Source organism: Sander vitreus, chromosome 5 (genome assembly GCF_031162955.1).
Source record: "Sander vitreus isolate 19-12246 chromosome 5, sanVit1, whole genome shotgun sequence".
Taxonomy (NCBI): domain Eukaryota; kingdom Metazoa; phylum Chordata; class Actinopteri; order Perciformes; family Percidae; genus Sander; species Sander vitreus.
The window spans coordinates 33,049,734-33,069,777 of NC_135859.1; the positions used below are offsets into that span (position 1 = coordinate 33,049,734).

At 41.3% G+C, this 20,044-nt stretch overlaps 1 protein-coding gene across 2 annotated transcripts in view; it reads left to right on the top strand.

Annotated features, from left to right (window-relative positions):
• LOC144518690 (GDNF family receptor alpha-2-like) overlaps nucleotides 1-20,044 on the top strand; it is a 68,931-nt gene that overhangs the window by 33,745 nt on the left and 15,142 nt on the right. The gene's annotated exons all lie outside the window — the stretch shown is intronic.

A 20,044-nucleotide genomic window follows, 5' to 3' on the forward strand; every position in this document is an offset into this window, starting at 1 on the left:
TAAAGTTCTATATTTCTCTGCTGTAACTTTGCCAGTGAAGTAATTAGACTTTCGGGGGAAGCTGTAGCTATTAGATGCGAAATAAAGATGTGAGCCTAAGTTGAAGGGACAACGCTCAATTAAGCTGAACAAAACATTAGTGGATCACGTTGGCTCCATGGGGCCTCTATTGGATTCATGCGGCCGGATTCAATCCACACCTACCCAGCCGTGACATGTTTCCTTGTGTTAGTACTGCTGGGAGCAGGAGAAACACAACGGTTGTACTATCAGCCAAATCAGCTGTCAAGATCTTTTTACCCCCTCCCCAGAACCATGTGCTGTGTCCGGCCATCAATAGGCTACACATCCATGCTCTGCGTTCATCAGTCTAATAGCATAAAGAATGTGAGACATTTGACTAATTCTAAGCATTTAAAAGCTCATTTGTGAGCCTAATGGAGTTCAACCAAGTGTTAGATCCTTGAACGCTCCCTACTAAAAATAATACCCATGATGTGTGAATTATGAGAAGGGGAAACTTTTGGCTGTGTCAGATGATTAGTCAGCTGATACAGTTCAGTGACAATCAGTGGCACATTTTGTGGGTTTAATACTCCAAGAAGCTGTCCAACCTCAGTAGTCATGGGAGATGATAGCACCTTACCTGGTTCATTAGTTGCAGTAATTGCCTGAAAATTAGAAACCAGTCGCTTCCTTCAGAAAAGTACTTCAACTTATTGTCAATGTTTGCATTAATGTGACAGGTTTGGAATTAGTTTGTTTAGATTTGTGTGGCACAAAACAACCAATATATTGCAAAAATGACTTTGAAACGGTTTATCAGCTCATTTTTTGATCGCTAAAATTAATAATATGTTGTGCAATATGCATAATAGTCCTAAAAAGCACTAGCATCTAATTGTGAAAACATTTCATGTCACTTTTGTATGACTTGTTGTTTTGCTATCTTTTGGAATAACAAGACCAGAATCATTTGTTTCTGTAAGAAATAGGAATGATTTACAGTCACATGAAATTTGAACTAATCTTGCTACCTATGCACAACAACTCCTTGTGGGAAGAGCATCTATGTTGGTCACATTTATCACGTTTCTATAGAGTTTAGCAGCCTTCGAGGCTCAGCGTTAATGGCGAAAACTCAATTCCTCTCCACCAACACTAAATCCAACTACCACGCTGCTCAAGTAGAGGAACTCTATGGCCTCCTCTCCGGATTTACGATTGTCTTGATAATTACCTGCTTGCCAGCATTGTGTAATCTGTTTTCAGGCTGAGTTGCTATCCTTGACCTCAAGGCCCTCAGGTGTCTGCTGTTCACCTGCTTATTGAGAAAGATGAAATAGAACGTTTAAGCTCATTATCTGTGGCTGGGTAATGCCCCGCTGAGGTCAACAGCTCGATTAGCGCTCACACACTCATACAGTACGGACACACGCTGGCCCCAGCACCAACAGACCAACAACCATTTGGCAGTCACACACACACACACACACACACACACACACACACACACACACACACACACAAAATTACACACTCAAACAACCACTTTAAGCTTGACCGTGACTGTAATAATCTGCCGTTTAGGTGGCACATTCTCCTGCTGTGAATAACTGCTGCCATGCAAGAGAATGTCACTATGATTCAATTAAACGGAGATGTCATTGGTCAGTGCTGGGCTGACAATGTTCTCTAATTGGTGATTTTATTCTGCCTTGAGGTGTCCACAAGGAGTGTCCTCTATCTGTCTCCATGTCCTCTATCTGTTACATGATGTCAGGCATCCTCACAGGACAGTTCTATGTCCTGAAAGACCTTGTAAACATCTTATCTGATAATTTATCAAATATCTCCCAGTGATTCCCAACCAGGGGTACTTGTACCCCGGGGGGTATTCTGCAGTTGCCGGGGAAAAATTGGAAAGTAGCACAAATATTTTGAAAAAATAGAAATTATGATTTTAATTAAAAGAGTATATCCACATATTAACATGAAGTCAACTGTAAAACCTGAACACTACGTGTTGCAGTGATGTAAGAGTGTGTGAAAACTAGTCAGCAAGCGAGCACAGGCGTTTAAACAGGTAGCCAAAAGTAATGACTAAACCATTTAAAAGATTACCTAAAAGTAATTAACCATCTGAGGATGAAAGACGCACCGGCACATCCAAACAATGTTTGACAAAACTCCTACTCAAAAAGGGATATTACAAAATTTCATCTCAGACATTTACTTACAATTTTATTCGTATACTGTATAACCTAAGACTTTGGTAAACTCATTTCAAGCACCGCAACAATTCGTACAACACAGCATAAGTTAAGGTTTGTTTTCAAAAGAGATTAGAGGAATTGCTAAAAAGCGAACTTCAACGTTTCAGGAAAAATGTGGGCGTCACTGTACGGAAAGCTGAGTTTCTTCTGAACATTTTGATATGAAACACAAGGGGAACAGTTCAATGCAAATACTTTAAAAAGGTACATTTAAGAAGATGTGTGAAAATGCCCTTAGACCTCAAAGGGTTAAGAAAGGGTTAGCTAAAAGTACCGTTAATGGATAAATGGTTTAATCATCCAGCTTCACTTCAAGTAGTAGTAGCCTAGAAGGCTGGTAGTAGTATGATTGCTGACCAAACTAACCTTAAAATTGACAGTTTTGGGTGGAAAAAATAAAAATATCCACTTATATAATTGTGTTACACATTTGGAACATACATTGGAAAACGATGACGGGGTACGTGGGTTCATTTGACAGGGCTGTGGGGGTACCTCACACCAAAAAGGTTGGGAACCACTGCCCTGACCAACATGTCCTGTTCTTAATTTGTTCTGCACTTCCAGCATGTTGTACAAATTGAATTTAAAACGTATTTCTCTTGCTAATGGAGACAAAGTCTACAGATTAGAGTTTGTTTTGTGCAACCTTGGTGATAAACGCAATTGAACAACCCTAGAAAGAGTCCTCCCAAAACTCTTTAAGCACAGAAGTCAGTCAGAGCACACTTGAGTTCAACACCAGAGGAAACTTTCCTTGGCTCTGTTTTCCCCCTCTCAGAGATGTGTTGATAAAAGCAGGAGAAGATCATTCAACGACAGGCCTGTCTCCCCGGGGGACGCATGTCTGACTCCAAACAGGATACACAGCTAGCCCAAGCCTATTTCATTTTAACACAAAGAACCAATCGAGAGAGAGGAGGAGGGAAAGGCAGGAGCAAAGGAGGGAAGGAGTGATAATGAGAAAGAGAGAGAGAGAGAGAGAGAGAGAGAGAGAGAGAGAGAGAGAAGGAAAAGAGGAGGATGGAGGTTCGTAGAATCGATCCGTGCCGTAAAGCTACTGCAAGCGGGTTGGAGGTCAGCAGTTTGGTCACACATCTGTGGTTCTCTGCTGCAGACTCTGCAGGCCATCCCAAAAACAAGCTTCTCTCTCCACTACATACTGTACTCAGATCATCAAAGGGTCACGGCTCAAAACACAGCCAAGTCAAAACGGATTTAAAAATGTATACTCAACTATTTTATTATTTATTTTAAACTTTGAAATGCCAGCAGTTCCTAGCTTTACACCAGAAAAAGAAAATACATTGAAATACTTTCTTTTTTTGAGTTTTACCTGGAGCACATTGGATGCCAGATTGGCTGCGGTTTTCAACTTTGGAGACTGTTCAGATTGTTCCAGGTGGAGCCCAGAGCTCAATCAAAAATAAATACATATTTGAAAGGATTTCAAATATGTAATTTTGGCTTGGGCTTAGGTGGCATATTGCACTGGAAGTTTTCATTCTCTCCCTGGTCTCTGTGGAGGCAATCGCTGACACACTCTGGAGATCTAGGGACTGTAATGTAGATGGACAGAGAACAAGCATTAAGTGGAGCAGCTCTTATTTCGTGAACCTGGTTGTACTTCTGCTGCAGTCATTACATGATTTCCTACCATAATCCTGAACAAACCGAGAAAAAAACAGGCATACTGTACGTCAGACAATAAACCTGAGTTTGTTACTGTTCTGCTATTTCCCTCTCTTCTCAGCTTCTCCACTCTGTGTTCTCACCATCCTTCCAATGGATCCAACATCTATTCATATGGGACTGCTGCATCCACAGAGTGACAATAGGCTATATTTAGATGTGCTGTTTTGGTTAGTGTGAGCATGTATGCAAGCGGATACACTCCCTATCCACTCCATTCAGTTCATGCAACACAAGCCCAATGAAGCCTAACCCAAAGAGCATTGAGTTGTAAATGTGTACTCTATTGATTGTCGGAGGATCAATGCAACACTTTGATTAATATCCCCTGGTCTGCAGGCTCACTGGGTGCTCTTTGATTGAGTTCTTTGGCCACTGGTTATCAAAGTGGAGAGCCGAGAGACAATCGATCATTGTACAGGTATCCTGACCCAGTTTGGGAGATGTTCTGTACAAGGCCACTTTTTTCTCACAGAAAACTCACAGTATACTAACACCTCATCTCTCTTTCACGCACACACATACACACACACGCGCTGCCCTAAATGAAAGGGTCCGCTCTGTTGTTTCTGACAACTCATGGCTCCACTGAGGGGGAACGGTGTAGGGAGACTGACTGGCCCAGATGGCATTACTCTGTATAGCTTCTGAGACGAAGCTGAAATAAATAAGGATTGCTGTTGCACTTTTATCATCACTTTCTCTCTCTCTCTCTCTCTCTCTCTCTCTCTCACACACACACATTCACTCACACACATATACACTTTTGTGCTTTTGTTCTTGTGTGGAGCCTTCGGCGTATTCCTTGGCCGCTCACCCTTCGGTGAACCTCGCATTCACACTTTTGGTCAGTTCTATGATGCACTGTAACTTTAATGAGCAAACAAGACTTGACTGTGTGGAAACAGATTTTCCAGGAAATGAATCGAGATATACAGTAACTGCATCATCGGGGCTGAGTATGTAAATTTCATGCTCAATCCCAATATGCCTGAAGCTATAGAATCATGAGAGGAAACAGACAGCCTACTCTGAATCTGTATGTGTGAACAAGGCGTTTACCATCACAACTATATGCCTAATTATTTTGATTATCTAGTGCATTATGAGGGCATTCAAAGTGAATTACAGTATAATGCATTTATAATGTTTCATGACTGCACTCATAGTCTCACATATATATTGCTGATTCAGTGTATCAACCGTCATAAAACATTATAAATCTAATAATGATTTATAAGTTCAAGTGTCTTTTAGTCAGGGGTTAGGGTTAGTTATAATAACCATAGTTATAAACTATAGGTTGACTGATGGGGACTTCTGGAAAACGGTACCTCTGCCTCGAGAAGAACCTGTTTTGGTGGAACGTGTGTACGTTCAAAAGTTGTTTTAGTCGTGCAACAGAAAACTCAGATTGGACAGATAGTCTAGCTAGCTGTCTGGATTTACCCTGCAGAGATCTGAGGAGCAGTTAACCATAGTCCTCATAAATCCACCGGAGTTTAGAATGTCAACACAAAGAAAGCGGAAGGTTACGGACATCCGGCCTAAATGAGACATCCAGCAGAATTTCTGGCGGCACCTGAACAGTCCCGGAAGTGAAACGTCGTGGATATAGACTAATACCCATGTTCACGCCTCAACAATCAACTGTAGTAAGAACTCATCGTAAGCTACAAAAGTCTATGCAGTATCTTTAGTTATCATTTTTTGTGTTAACTAAAGTGAAGAACATGATTACGTTGATGCACATATAGTCTCGCATTGCCAGACCGATCACATTTCTTTAAACCCATCACAATCATCTTGGGCGGCGGCGGCGGCGCTAAGCTCTTGACGCAGCGACAGTGGTCACACACATTGGCTACAATAAAAGTTGTCGAAGTGAAGTGTCTTTTCTGATCGCGCAAAGCTCTGGTTTTGCAAGTGAAGCATGTGTTAATTGGTGACCTTTCCCTCACACATAGTACAGTTTGCTGCAGTGTGCCGCGGCTCTAATCAGACCTTAGGGGAGACGTGCTCAGCTCGCTGGCTACACATGAGAGTGGCAAACGGGGTTAGAGGAAAGTAAGAGAGAGATAGAGAGAGAGGAAGACAAGTTGTGAGAGGGATGGGGCAGGAGTTGGAAAGAAAGAACTGTGCATTTAATTCCAATACATGGATTAGTATATACCCATTTACTTTCCTAACTGTAATCTCTTAGGGAACATATACATAGGTTAGGGTATAGTGGAAAACTGCAGTCATTACTTTCCTTCACAATGTCTTCCGCCAACGGTACCGTATCTATTATTAAAGCAAACATTATCAATAGGACTTCAGTCTTATCTACAGAATGGTCGACGGGTGGTTTTGAATGTATCAATTAGGGCCTGCTCTTTCACTCTTCATCATTCTTACTCTGAACTTCTCTTTGTACTTAAAGTCAGGAGTCTTACTGATAGCATGTACACTGTAAACCTTGTAAATCCCACAGTATCTTACTGTTTTAATGTTATACAGGATGATACTGTGAATGGCAATATATTCTGGGAGAAAATAATAATATGGTGCAGCTGGGTAGCTCACCTGGTAGCGCGCACGCCCATATATAGAGGAAGGTTTACTTCTCGATGCAGCGGCCAAGGGTTCAACTCTGACATGCAGCCCCTTTCTGCATGTTATTCCCCCTCTCTCTCCACTTTCATGTCTTTAGCTGTCCTATAAAAATAAAAAGCTTATAATGCCCAAAAGATTATATTTAAAAAAGAAATATTATAATAATATTACAGCACTATCTGCGAATGTTACAGATTACAGGTATTAACGGTTAATACCAATGCATCTTGAGAAAATAAAGGAACCGGCGGGAATTACACTACAGCCAGTATATTACTGTAAATTCAAATAATACAGTAAAACTGTGTCTATTTACAGTAAAATACCTTAAAATGTAAAAACAGTATGCTTACTGTAAATAAACTAGTAAAGTAGTTTACTGGCGAAGCTGCTGCCAGTATATGACACACTTCATCGGCTTAGGGACCGTTCGGTATTTATGGAATGGACCACCGTCATGTGGTCCATTCATGTCTTTTTATTCTTTGTTGAGGGGAGGGTCACTCAACGTTTTTTAGTCTAGGGGGGAGGGTCACCCAACTTTTGTATTCATGAAAAGCAATATGACAGCAACACGAGTTTGGATTTGATTTCGTGGCCAGTCAACGACCTTGTTACGCCCGCAATCTCTTGTGGAGCATTATAACTTTGAAAAAATAAACAGGTTCCAGTTAATCTTATAATGGATATGTGTGTTGAGTTATTTAAACAAACGATCGGGGAAATAAACACCTCTTGTCCGCGAGTCTCCTGATAGAGCTCCAGCCAGCTCACAGCGGGGTATGTGTGGAAGTGTGCATTTAGTTTCCATGCTTATTGTGTTTCCACAACAATGTTAGTGACTAAATCTACTGAAATGGTCACCATAACAGTGGAGTGTGATGTGTAAGATGAGAAAGCAGAGGTTGTTTAAGTTGTGTAGGTCATGGTGGTTGTAAAAAAAATAGTGGTTATTTGTACAACTTTGCCAAGCGCAAACCAGTATAGAAGGCATCAATAAATTGTTGGGGAGGGTCATAGAAAAATGTATTGCTGGCGAAGGGAGGGTTAAGTGTATTTTGACTAAGAATCCTAAACTGCTCCGGTAGCCCCTTTAATAAAAAACCAACAGTCCCTTAGAATTACAGTAGGAACCACTAAAAATAACACTACCATGCCGTCCTCTCCACCCGACTGAACAAACTTTATTGGCATAGAATTACGGCAACAATCGCTAAACACACTGCAAACTCACTTCCTGTAAATCTTCCCGATTTACAGCCCCCCTCTCTTGGCTTAAAGTGCGCTGGGTTTACGTGTTTACAGGTATATCTGGCAACCCGGCCTGGCTGTCAAACTGGGCAGTTGATAACAACACACAGGCCAAAACACAAGCAGAAATTCAGTCACGGAACGTTACATTCAAAAGGAGAAAATACTGGCATTAGCATTGTTGTCAGAAAAAATAGTATTTCAACTTAGCATGTTTCCTTAATATCTGATGACGCATTGGGGTTAGTTACCGGTCGTAACTGTTCTGCAAGCGTTCCGCTAACTCTGCTAACACTTTTTCAGGGACAGTTCATCCATTTGTTTGACATGTACACTTTGTTTGGGGGACAGCTGCTTGCCTTGTTCGGAGAGTATTCAGGGAGTTCAATAACCTTGAATAATCTACTCGTCCCTTACCAAACAGACTGGGTTTTGTGTGTGGCACGCTTGATTTATCATTCATCCCAATGACATAACATTCAGTAGAGGGTTGTAAGACATCTGCAGCGGGTGGTGTAGACAGAAAGCGAGGGAGAAAGTGAGAAAGACAAAGAAACACCGGCTTGCCAGCCAATTTTCTGGTCACCAAACAAGGAACATTGCAATCATGCATAAGTAAGTGTTTCAAAATAAAACAAAAAGTGGGTTAATTCAATGAAAATGCAAGTTCAGATTGTTGCTTGTTTTTTTCTACTTTGGATTTGCTGCTTAAGAATGCATGGGAGGTTGTGTCACCAGACAGTTTTTGTTGGTTTCAAGTCTCTGCTGAGCAAGGGGGCGAAAGGTTGTGTCATGTGACAGCTATACTAAACTGCCTTGTGTTTTGACTGAATGCCATCTGTCCACATTGCCCTTTTAGAGTATTGACTGGGAATCCCAATGAGTACAGTGCTAACAAAAAAGGCAGGGCTCCGTCCAGGCACATTCAAGAGACTCCGACCAGCGCAACAAAGAGTCTCTGGGTCACCAGCGGAAATTTTAAGTGGGAAAGCAGAAGTAGAATGCCGCTGTAGCCAATCATAAGAGCGTCTTTTAGTGGAAGGAAAGAAAAAAAACTGACATTTTCCCTTTTAATCAAAATAAATTCATAGCACACGGCTCACAAGGTCAGTGCTGTATTGTTAGGCTTTTCATAATACTTGTTATGATGTAATGAACCGTGCTGGACAATGCTGAAAATTCTGTCAAAAGAGAGTAATAGTGAAATCTCAGCTCTGCCAGGACTCTGTGATTGCTTTGGCATTTAACATCAAGTGACACACACAAGGCTGTTCAGTACTATTGATTGAACAAGGGTCAGATATCCCTTGCCGTGAGTTTGCACATGTGCACTGCGATGACGATCAGTTTATATGACAGTGACAAAAGGACAGAGGGAGAGGAGAGGAGAGGAGAGGAGAGGAGAGGAAACAAGGACAGGAGAGATTGTGGTTTTCAAAGTCCCTGTATTGGACTATTTTCAGAGAAGAATCACAATCACAAAAATCCAAAACAAAGTCAAGAAAAGAAAATCCTAAATGCTCTGTGGAGGAGGATGGAGAGTTGGTGGTTCATTTTTTATTAAGAAAGCACATTTTGATTTGTTTGACAGGTTGTGTTGTGTTTTATTTTATTTTTATTAAGGACAGGAGAGGAAACAAGAAAAGAGATGGGGACAAGGAGAGAGAGGAGACAAGCAGAGAAGAGAAAACAAGGAAAGAAGAGAGGAGAGACAATGAGAGGAAACAAGGAGAGATGAGAGAGAAGCGAGGAAACAAGGAGAGGGGAGAGGAGAGATAAAGAGAGAGATTTCCGTTTCAGTGAGAGTTTCTGTCAATCAATTCATCAAATGTATTTAAAGTGTCCATAAGACATGGTCTCAGTGCACTTTACAATTGAAGGAACACAGAAATAACAGACAATTGTGAAACAAAAGTGAAAAGGGTTGGTTTGTGAAGGAAGCAGAAAGGATGGTGTGTTATGGTTGGCTGTAGTATAGTGGGTAGAGGTTAGCCTGGAAATCCAGACCCAAATCCGAAAGATTAAGGGTCTGGCAATAAGTAATGAAAATGGCCCAACTCGAGGGGCGGCACCAAGCATGCATTTTAAAATATCACTTCACATAATTGGATGACACTACGACCAATCACAACAATATACGTATCCAGAGCATACCCATGCGCTTAGCTACCATCGGCGCTAACTGGTAGATTAAACTCTTGCCGTATCCAGCCTTCTTGCAAAGGAGCGATTCGAGCGCCGTCTTCTGTTCCTCTTTTAGATAAAAAGCCAAGTCTAACTCGTTCATTGTAGCGGCCAAAGCTGTTTCAAACAACTGGTGTTCATCCGTAGCCATCTTGCAATGTTTGCTAATGACTTTGATGTCGCAGCGCTGTCGTCATCTGTTTAGCTCGCCTCCGGCCCACCTATATCAGATACACCGATGTGATTGGTGCAGCTCGGCTACAAGGGCATAGTTAATGAGCATCATTACTGAATGCCAGAAAGTGACTCGCTGAGCAAATTCAAATTGTGCTCTCGGGAGAACTCTGGATTTCCAGGGTAGGGTAGAGGTGGGTTTTGGTCAGTGTAAAGCTTATCAGTTCAATTTTCTAAGCATAAACATATACACACAGGATGTATTAATAAAGATAAAAATAAAATAATGCAATAAGTTAAATAGTAGTAAAAAGGAACGGTACAGCAGAGTAGGTATAGTGGCATGAGGAGCCAGAGGTGGAGTGTGGAGAGAGTCAGGGTGGGTTACGGGCCTTGTTAATAAGGCTAGTGGCGGAGGGGTTGGCGTGAGGTTTTGGTCCTGATGGACCTCAGCCTCCTGCCAGAGGGGAGTGACTGAAAGAGTTTGTGGCCGGGGTGGGAGGGGTCAGCCACAATCTTTCCAGCATGCTTCAGAGTCCTGGTGGCGTAAAGGTCCTGGAGTGGCGGCAGATTGCAGCCAATCACCTTCTCTGCATGCACTGAATGACAAGCTGCATTCTTCCTGAAGTCCACAACCATCTCCACTGTCTTTAGAGCATTGAGCTCTAGGTTGTTTTGCTTGCACCACTTCACCAGGTGGTCAGCCTCCCACCTGTAGGCAGACTCGTCACCATCAGAGATGAGTCTGATGAGGGAGGTGTTGTCCACAAACTTCAGAAGTTTGACAGACTGGTGACTGGAGGTGCAACTGTTGGTGTACGGGGAGAAGAGCAGAGGAGAAAGAACACAGCCCTGAGGGGTTCTGGTGCTGATGGTCTGTGAGTCGGAGACGTGTTCCCCCAGCTTCACATGCTGCTTCCTGTCAGACAGGAAGTCAGTGATCCACCTGCAGGTGGAGTCAGGCACATCAAGCTGGGAGAGATTTCCCTGAAGCAGAGCCGGGATGATGGTATTGAAGGCAGAGCTGAAGTCCACAAACAGGATCCTGGCATAGGTTCCTGTGGAGTCAGGATGTAGTGGAGGGCCAAATTGACTGCATTGTCTAAAGACCTTTTGGCTCTGTAGGCAAACTGCAGGGGGTCCAGGAGGGGGTCAGTGATGGCTTTGAGGTGAGAAAGCACAAGGCGCTCAAAGGACTTCATAACCACAGAGGTCAAGGCGAGGGGTCTGAAGTCGTTAAGTCCTGTGGTATGTGTTTAGGCGGGCATTCAAGAAGACTCGGGACAGTCATGGCGATGCTGGATAATTACGAGAATATAATTTGGAATCTTGTTGAGAATGTAGGTTATACTTGTGGGCAAGTGCAAAACTTCTTACAGACGAACTTTGGACTGAACAGGGGGGCAAGCATCTCGTCATTATTCAAGTTTTGCACAGAGCGCAATATACACAGGCTTAATTATGCAAGACTAGGAAGGGAAGGGACACATCAACTTGTCGTGTCTGCGGCAGCCTCAAGTGGTCCTGTGTATGGGCGGAGGATGGCGACCGGTTGACTGAGAGCGGCAGGGTTCCGGTTAGGTGAGAAAAGTGTCAGACATGCACTTGCACAGATGACCGCAGTGTACACTGAAATGAGGAGCGAAGGCACAGCGAGGCAGATTAACCCTCATGTGTAATATATGATGAGGTATACCGTGACCTATGTCTCAGGCATGGGTTGTTTGACCAACTTAGAGTGGACTACAGCAGATAACTGTACCTCTGTTTGTATCAGCAGGACAATCTGCAGACATACAGAAGAAACACTACCAGACCACCATATATACAGAGCCAGTCAAAGCAAAATCATACAGCAGAGCACAAGTGGGTAGAAGTTAATTCTAGAGTTAATTATCCCATAAAATCACTCTTATCAGAGATGGCAAATGAAGACCTGATTGACATGGATGATCAATGTACTAAATATAGATATAGACACTAGGCGATCTTGATTCAAGTCTGTGCTGGATATTGACAAGCGTTTCACCTCTTGGTAAACGCTGAATGTTTTTGGATATTCGACTTCCAACACGTCGTCCATTCTCATTCTGTCTTTAGGTCTGGCTGCTGTGCTCGAGTGGGGGGCGGGGCATAGCTAGGCGGAACGAGGGAGAGAATATCATTGCAGTATTGAATAATTGCAGCCCAGACGCAATTTTGTAATTTTCTAAATTTCTGATCCTCTGAATAAAAACAGAAAATTGGAAAAACAGGTTAAAGATCCAATTTTTTAATTTGTCAAGGCGGTAAAAAAATGAACAATTGGATATTTTAACCAATTTTTCTGTTTTTCCAAATGTCCGTTTGTGCTTAGAAAATTGAACTGATAAGCTTTACACAGACCGGTTTTCAATCTAGATTTAAAAATGTAAATTGAGTGAGTATAGTGGGAAGCCATTCCATAGATGAGGGGCACGGTAGGAGAATGCTCCTAAAATCTGAAGTTATACAACCCCTACGCTATAACCAACAGATTGTTTTTGCAGGAGACCAGGGAGCGGAGAGAGCGTGCCAGTGTATATGGTGTAAAAGCTCAGATAAATGAGGTGGTGCGAGTTCATGCAAGGCCTTATATGTTAAAAGAAGAACCTTAAAGTCAGCGCTAGCTTGCTCTGGGAGCCAGTGAAGAGAGGCTAGAACGGGTGTTACATGATCATATTTTCTGGCTACGGTCAAAGCATGAGGAGTGACAAGGAGAGGAGAGGAGAGGAGAGGAGAGGAGGAGAGATAAGGTCGGAGGAACACAGAGGAACAGAGGAGCAGTTGGGAGGGGAAAAGCATTGCATAGAGAAAGATCTTTTGTTTTTCTGTAACTGCCATTATGTCGGCAGCTATTGTGTCATGGTTATTGTTATGCTTTCTTAAGACGAGTGAGAGATAGGGTTTCTAAAGCCTCTCGAGGCTGAAGACGGAGGGAAGTGATAAGAATGAAAAGCCGTAATATTTAACAAAAATTATCACGCATAGAAGATTTCATATTTGTAGACGGAGCACAGAGGGGAAGTCTCTAAACCAGATAGGACTCTCAATAGACTAGAATTGTTGTTTCTAATGAAAAAAAATGAAAAAAGGAAGCTATTATAAGACTTTGGATCCTGATAACTGTTTTTCCTTCGTGCCCCTCCTCCATCATGGGGAAATGGTTTCCAAGACAGACACTCATCTGATTCATCTGAGTCACATTGTTTGTCACTGGCATCAAGTGATTGGAATAAGAATCCATGTAAAAAGCCATTAGTTTTCTATTACTGCCAAGCTGGATGAACAGGCACTCAGGGCTCAGCCGAATCACTGTGTTTAAAGTGTCAGTTTGGTTGAAAGAAGTCTACCTCTGTGGGGGCTCCCCTGCCACTTCCCTGGGGGCTGAGTGGCTGAAATGACCATAAAACTCTGTTGAGCTAGACAGCCTGTAATTTCAGCAGCGAGTGGCGCTTTGCCGAGGTATAATGGAAAGCCCGTGGAAGCCATGAAATTTGCTGAATCCCGGTGTTGGAACACCATTGTCTGAACACTCAGGACACCTCTCTAAACTTTAAATTACTGTTTTTAAGCCATCATTGTCTGAAAGAGCTCTGCTTCTAAAAAGAAACACAGTGCTTGTTCGGTTTCTTTAATCTATTGTGGTCTTTGCCTTTCCTGCGAAAAAATCTGACGTTCACATTCTTTGTTAGCGCGAAAGACTCTTTGTCCATAAGAAATAGAAAAATGGAAAATGTGGTTCCACAGGTTGCTTTGTATCGGAAAAAGAGTTGTTCTCGCTCCCTCTGTCTGTTGTATCTTTTTTATCATCTGTGGCATGATTGTGGGTACAAGTGCCTTCTTTCACTTCAGCAGCAACGGATGAGAGAGGACAGGTGTGGAGAGGGATAGGTTTATGTTTTGTGTGTGTGTGTGTCATTTTTTTTTGTGAATTATAATGATGTACTGTGCAAAGGTGGAAAGAGTACAAAAATATTCTGCTTAAGTAAAAGTGCTATTACTTTGATGACATTTTAATTAGTTGAATTACTGGTATAAAGATCTACTCAAGTAAAAGTAAAAAGTAGCTCATTTAAAATGTACTTAGAGTAAACGTTACTTATCAATCAGTCAATCAACATTCATTTATATAGCACTTTGTAGCAACCAGCAGGTATCCAAAGTGCTTTACATCAAGAACCATGAATACAACAGCATAACATCCAATAAAAAGAATAAAACATAGAAAACAGTAAAATCAGAAAAGGTTACATAGAAAACAGGAGGAGGACAGGGAAAATGTGACACTGATACTATGTATTAAAGGGGCGCTATGCAGTTTTGGCCATTTCTTCGCTGTTTTCTTCGCTTTTTGCTCGCAGGTTTCTCTATAGAGCTCCCCCTACAGCTTCGGAATAGATATTTGGCAACAGTGTCGTAAAAACTCGTTGGCGACTCTCCCCTTGACCCATGACGATAGTGTGAAAAAGAAAAACTCCATCGCTAACTTGTTCTCATAGATAGCCAGTTCCTAGATGGGGGCGTGTAGCGGCGTGTATGTGTGCAGCGCCGTGAAGCAATTCGTTACATCGTGAGACCTGATATCACGCGATACTTCCTGACGCTGAGGCCGCCGGCCCAAAGTTGCAAGGGGGATTTTTCAGCTCACAGGCACTAGGTGGGAACGAGACGACCACCATTCAACCCGAATAAGTCATATAACCATTCCAATGACTCCGAAGATGTTCAGTTAAGGTACATTAAGCTAAAAAAAAACTGCATAGTTCCCCTTTAAAAGCCATTCTAAATGAATACGTTTTGAGTTTGGATCTAAAAGAGAGATGCGATGGGGGAGAGATATACTTTGTTTTATTTATATTTATTTCATATCTTATTTATACTTGTGCTTATTTAATTAAATCACAGTCTATTGTACTGTAATTTGAAAAAGGTTTGGCCAGTTTGTTTACAGATACCTTGCCAAAGCAACAACCTTTTTGATATATATTTTTTTTTTTACTCAATAACGAATGTGATTTAAGATTTAGCAAAGTACCATACTTCAAACAAATTATACGTATAAGAACAGTAAAGTAACAGTAAAGGTACTGATTTTTAAAAAAAGTACTTTAAAAAGTAAAAGTACAGAAAAAAAACTTCTCAGTGACAGTAACGTGAGTAATTGTAATTCGTTACTTGGATTTCGTCCATCTCCGGTACGTCGTATCACTGTTTGAGTGTGTGTATTTGCGTGCGTGTGCATCTTCATCAGTATTTGCAGCCACGGTAGGGCAAACATATTGTACATCCCATTTTCTCAAGCGTGGCTTTAGATGTGATGTTAGCAGCATGTCACATCGAGAGGCTCTCCGGGTGATTTGAGAGGAGGGCGGATGGAGATGGAGTTGGAGTAATGAAGTGAGTCTGAGTGGGGTTTGCTGCTGGAGGCCCAAGCCCATCACACCACACTGGCTGCATCTCTGCTGTAGTGAAAGACAGAGAGAGAGAGAGAGAGAGAGAGAGAGAGACACACACACACAGACAGAGAGACAGAAAGATTGTAACCTCTTCACCCCATATTCCCCCTCAGCCGAATCGGCTTGTCTCTGCTCTCTTTATTCGCAGAGTTGAGATGCAGCATAACTGTAAGCACATAGTTCTTTAACTTTCTGCAACAACAGAAGAACTCTCTCTCTCTCTCTCTCTCTCTCTCTCTCTCTCTCTCTCTCTCTCTCTCTCTCTCTGATAGACAGTATTACAGCCACATGTACCTTCCTCTCTGAGTTTCCTGTGTCTCTTATTACAATGCATCTCATCCAATCCAATTACTTTGGAACCTTAAGAAAAAGTCACAAAATGATGACTAAGTGATCAAGTAGCGCCACCGTAGAAGGTATAATAAGTGATACAGCCGCAATGCATATTTAAAAAACAAGGCAGTATGTATATGTCTGTGACATTAACATTCCACCTGTTTAGGCTCCTGTGGCATGCAGTGTTCTGCAGCATCAGCACTGTTTGTTTTTGAATGTGAATCTCTTGCTCAGTGCATACAATGCTGTAGATGCATCTGTCAAAATGTCTCCCTAAGTATGGTTCAATTAAATTACTAGATAATAGGTCAAAAAGCCGTATGCTTGACAGTTTTGCTAATATATGTGAATATGTGAATTATTCTGTGTGAAAATATGTATCTATATATAAATGCTATATCCCATGAAGTGATTATTATCACATCTATTTTTAATCATTGTGTTAATTACTTACTGTACCTAATAGAGAACATCACCTGGAAAAGGCTTGAGACATTATGGGAATTTGCATTTTGTCAGAAGTCTCCTAGATTGCTTAATGGAACAAAATTTGCAAAGAGGATACTGTTTATGCGACACCAATGCATGTGCATTTTATTTTACACCTTGTCTACACCTTGCATAGCAAAGGAATGAGAAAAAAGGTGAGGGAAAGAGATACAAGCTGTTATATGTCTGGTATGGACAGCCGATTGCTGTAAAGCATAACAGTGTAGCTGCTTTGTCAGACGAATGGCAAAACCAGGTTAGAAAATGTCTGACTGAATAACACAGAAAAACTGACTGAAACTTTGCCACCAGGAGAAAAAAATGTTGCTAACAAAAATGTTGTCTCAAAGGAAATGCATTTATTGGCTTTGTTGCCTAAAGGTACAACGAATGTCTAGACTGTCCGTTAAATATGAAAATACTCCTAGGAGATAGTTACAGTAGTTTAGCTTAGCATAAAGACAAGAAGAAACAAGGGTAAACAGCTACCTTGACTATGTGCAAAAGGAAGAAAAAACTCACCACCTAACACATTACAGTTAGTCAGAACAAAGTTAGCAGTTTTCTAATGTTTCTTGTCGTTATGCTAAGCTAAGCTAATCATCTCCTGGATCCAGCTACATGCCATACAGACGTGAAAGTGGTATCAAGCTTTTCATTACCTTCTTCAGGAAAGCGAATAAGGACATTACCCAAAATGTCAAACCATTCATTTAATTGCAAGAAACAAGCAGAGTTGGAAAAAGTACTAAAATATTGTACTCAAGTAAAAGTACTAATACTTTGATGAAATATTACTCAAGTACAAGTACAATTACCTATCTGACAAATTACTCAAGTAAAAGTAATAAGTAGTTCATTTAACATGTAAGTAAAAGTACATTCATTAAAAATAAAATCCAAAACTATTTTGTTTTTAATTAAAGAAAAATGTATACAAATGTATAAACATATATACAAATGTATACACATGTAATAACAACATGTCACACATGATATTTAAGACCCTTAGAAAGGTATAATGTGCAATTTTAGTTCAGACCATCCCATAAAACGTTTTCAAACAATCAATTGAAAGTGAAAGTACCATACATTGTTAGTTCTGAGGGTCATCCTTCTTTTCTTCACAAACATAAACAACAGTTAAAATGCAAATCAAGGCCAAATCATGTGTTTTGACTCTATAAATGGGTTAGACCCTAATGTTCACAGCCCAGACTAGCAGCTAGCTTCTACACACCTAAGTAGCCCATATGAGCTAATTAGATTATGTGAATTAATTTAGCCAGTCTCCTACATACGTTGTCCTACAGCAGGGGTGGGCAATTAATTTTCCCAAGGGGCCACACAGAAACAGGGACTGTTGTGGAGGGCCAGACCAATAGGCTCAACTCAATTCTGCTCAATATTAATTTGATGTCAGGCGGCACGTTCTCAAACGTCTCTTTTTTCTCTGGGCATATTAACCCTAACCCTAACTCTTTTAATAAACCCCCCTTCAGAAAATGGCTTACTGTTTTTGGTGATTTTGTGGGATATCACAAAGCTGGTCTTGACTGCTGCATCCCTGGATGCATTGTTGCTTTTGCAAAGCTTCAGATGTCTGTGGCCGCTCTGCATCAGTCAAGTTGTTGTATTTCTCTGTGTGTTTAGTATTGTAGTGGCGATTCAAATTATAATCCTTTAACACAGCGATCTGCTCTCCGCAAACGAAGCACACGGCTTTACCTTTGACTTCAGTAAATACATACTTAGAAGTCCATGTTTGGTTAAAAACTCGGCACTCTGTATCAACCTTTCTTTCTTTCCAATGTGCTGACATTTTTTAGGGATAACGGCTCCATGCTAACGTCTCCTGCTCAGTTCGCGGCTTGCTGACCAGAGCCATAGGTCAGAGTCCCATAGTCAGTAAAAGAAGGTCCGACCATCCGACCCTGCAGTTCTTCTTCTACTTCTTTTTTTATGTGTGACTTGCAACCAGAGAAGAAGATGCTGCATACGTTCGCACAAAAAAAGAATGCCCAGTTCTGGTGTAGTTGTTCCGTTAGTCAAAGTTTTTTTTTTACTCCGTAACGGATGGGATTTGTAATGTAGCAAAATACAATACTTCACTCAAAACGTAATCAAGTACATTTTAAAATACCCATTTTAAAAACTACTAAAATACACAACAAAACTACTCAATACAGCAACGTGAGTAAATGTATTTCGTTACTTTCCACCTCTGGAAACAAGCAGTGACAACACCACTGGCTCCAGATAAAAACTGGCAATTTATGTCTTTATGGTAATTACATTAAAATGTCTCACAATAATCGGACAATGATGTTGTGTTGAAAATTTCCCCCATGGCGTCCTTTAGAGAAGAAAATGAAGCTATCAGGGTGGATATCACAAATGAGCCAAGCCAACTGTTGTTTAACAGGCATGAAGTTGACCGAAAATTGGCAACCAACTGGAAACCAGAGAACACATTCAGTCAACTGCACTTACTGTGTGTGTGTGTGTGTGTGTGTGTGTGTGTGTGTGTGTGTGTGTGTGTGTGTGTGTGTGTGTGTGTGTGTGTGTGTGTGTGTGTGTGTGTGTTTGTGCGTGCGTGCGTGCGTGCGTTCATGCGTGTTAGTGTTCACTGAGGACAAGACAGCCTGGGGAATGTTACAGTACCTTTGAACTTATGGCTGCAAAAAGTGGTCAGACCAGGTCAGAAACCATTAGTCATGGCAGAGAGGAAGAGAGAGAGAGAGAAATGTGCAATGGATTGTGATTCACTTAGTGGGCAGCTGTGATGTGAACAGTACAGACAAAGCAACTTTGCACACGCTACTCCCAATAAAGCTACTTAAGTGGATTAGCAATGCCACTCTGGGGCTCTCCACAGACTTAAAGCTGTGATCACAAACACACACTGAAACCAAACATACTATTTCCATTTTGTTTGTGGGGAAAGTGAGTTTGGGAGACGGTCGAGATGACCAGGATAAAACTTTGGAAGCCACGGCCAAATGGTTGTTGGTTTTCATCCTTACACAAATGCTCTACCGCTGGGTTTATGTTGCAAGCGTGAAGATAGTAGATAGCTTGTTGAAAACTGTCCTCCCCCTGAAAAAGGCACCCATAGGTAATTTGTTAAAGCAACAATTACGACTGATCTTTACGTTTATAGTGGCCGTAGTAATTATGACGGAATCAAAAAAACAAGGGTTTGTGTCTTGTTTAAAACTAAAAGTAACTTTAAGGAACAAACAGTTGCTAATATTTACTATTGGAGATCAGCAGCTTGATAGACGTTGGGATAAACGATAACATGTCTGTTCTCGGCACACAGAATTTTCTCCCTGATTTAGGGCCACATGCTTAACATCTGATTTTTAACCCAAACCATGATATTTTTCTAAATAGCCAAGTAGTTTTTGCGCCTAAACCTAACCGACCGTTTCACAATGTTAAGGACGTGTTTGAAACCACAACTGTTATGTTCAAAACCGCAACAGACTTTCTCTGGTTTAGACATATGGACGAAAAACGCTCCTTTGGGTCATATTAGAGGATAGGAATAAACAAGCTCGA